We start from the raw sequence: 2,500 nt of genomic DNA on the forward strand, positions 1-2,500 counted from the left end.
ATGTCACAAGCATTCACTTACTATAATCACTATCAAGGAACCTGCCGCCCCCGCCCCCCCCCCCTACACCTTTCCTTACAACAACGTGTAACCTAACCTAACCTAACCTATGTTGTACCTTAACCTAACCTATGTTGTACCTTAACCTAACCTATGTTGTACCTTAACCTAACCTATGTTGTACCTTAACCTAACCTATGTTGTACCTTAACCTAACCTATGTTGTACCTTAACCTAACCTATGTTGTACCTTAACCTAACCTATGTTGTACCTTAACCTAACCTATGTTGTACCTTAACCTAACCTATGTTGTACCTTAACCTAACCTATGTTGTACCTTAACCTAACCCATGTTGTACCTTAACCTAACCCATGTTGTACCTTAACCTAACCCATGTTGTACCTTAACCTAACCCATGTTGTACCTTAACCTAACCCATGTTGTACCTTAACCTAACCCATGTTGTACCTTAACCTAACCCATGTTGTACCTTAACCTAACCCATGTTGTACCTTAACCTAACCCATGTTGTACCTTAACCTAACCCATGTTGTGCCTTAACCTAACCCATGTTGTGCCTTAACCTAACCCATGTTGTGCCTTAACCTAACCCATGTTGTGCCTTAACCTAACCCATGTTGTGCCCTAACCTAACCCATGTTGTGCCCTAACCTAACCCATGTTGTGCCCTAACCTAACCCATGTTGTGCCCTAACCTAACCCATGTTGTCCCCTAACCTAACCCATGTTGTCCCCTAACCTAACCCATGTTGTCCCCTAACCTAACCCATGTTGTGCCCTAACGTAACCCATGTTGTGCCTTAACGTAACCCATGTTGTGCCTTAACGTAACCCATGTTGTGCCTTAACGTAACCCACGTTGTCCGCTAACGTAACCCACGTTGTCCGCTAACGTAACCCACGTTGTCGCCTAAACCTGCTCTGTAATTGTTATACGACTCGTTCAATTAGTGTAGTGTTGCCCACCCGCAACCCTCGCAATATAGTTCGCTACTCGCACTGCCCGCTCCCCTGTGTATCGCTTCATGTTAAACACCTTGCAAGTCTTGCTGACTTTCCACATGCTCCTGCTGTACACTGTAATGTGGATGGCAGCAGGACGTACATGCCGCCCCCCCCCCCCCCACCCCTCCCCACGTCCCCACGTCCCCACCTTGCCCCCTGCCTTCGCAAGCTGGTTGGTGACAAGTTTGCATGTTCAATGCCCTTCGCATGCGACGTACGCAGGCTACGTTGTGGTGCGGCCTGTGTCAACTGTCCGCTGATGTCGTACGCGTGAACCACAATCTGTACTGCACATTCGTCCTTATGTACTGAATGATACATCGTGGCACATGTGTGACCGTACAACGACTGCGCCCAAAAACGGCGGACCATACAGTGCAAATATTGTGCACGCAGCTACGTGTCGTCTCCCTATGAGAGCTGGATTGCAGTGTGGTACGCCATAGAGACGTGTGGGAGGAACGGACGCCGTGGATGGCGATCAGCATGAGCTGTGTGTTGATGTATTCGGACCTAGTCGTCTCTCCTCAAACACCGTGATAGCATGGTGCACCGCGTTCCATATCTGCGACATGCTACAGAGGCCGGTTGACAGTCGTTCGAGCAATGGACATCGCATACGTACGGGGGCCACCTTCCACGTATTGTCTAGGCGTGCACATTTTGTTGCGTGTATGTGGGCAGACGTAGTGTGGCGTGACACCTGACACAGGCATGCAATAATCGTTGAAGTTGCTAATGGCGATGGACGCCTACGTTTTCTGGTGAAGTTACGCAAATGAAGAAATGGTAACCCGTTGTGGTGCGGTTGTTCTCGCTAGGGGTGAATCGGTGATGGCGACGATAGGTTGAGGTACTAACCGGTTGTTCCAGCGATACCCACCATGCCGATGAAACTGAACGGCATCTGGGTGTGAAGCGATACGCGGTGGTGGCTGGGTGGGACCGTCCCCGGCCGGTGAGGGGGCGCCTCCCGGCGTGCTGGCCGCGCGGTGCGTGGGCGCACGCGCTACAGCCGGCTGGTGGGGGCGGCCAGTGGCAGGCGCGCCGGCCGACGGACGCGGCAGGCGTCGCAGCTGCGCGCCGGCGCACCCTGCGCGCGGCGCCGTGCGGCCAAAGTAGGTCCTCGCGGGCCCGGTGCGAAGCGCGGTGGACATCTTCAGTGTGCTGGTCCGATTGAGGACTGTGTGCGTTGAGGATGCGCCGCCGCCCGGCGCTCGGCGCCGCGACGCCGTCTGCTGCTCGGTCGCCCCAGCGGTTCTCGCTGGTGGTTTGTATCGCAGCTGTGCGGATGTGTTGGCGCGTGCGCTGTGCTGGGAGAGTTCGCTTCGGCACCCAAGTGGGGCTTTTGTCCTTCTGTGGCGCTGGCGTTGGAGCTGCCGGTCACCGTAGGTGGCGCGTGTTGTCTCCCGCCGGCAATGCCACGACAGCACGCTCCCGGGCCTCTGTCGGCAGCGGCAAGCTCAGTTGGG

Source organism: Schistocerca piceifrons, unplaced genomic scaffold, assembly GCF_021461385.2.
Source record: "Schistocerca piceifrons isolate TAMUIC-IGC-003096 unplaced genomic scaffold, iqSchPice1.1 HiC_scaffold_396, whole genome shotgun sequence".
NCBI classification, from domain to species: Eukaryota; Metazoa; Arthropoda; class Insecta; order Orthoptera; family Acrididae; genus Schistocerca; species Schistocerca piceifrons.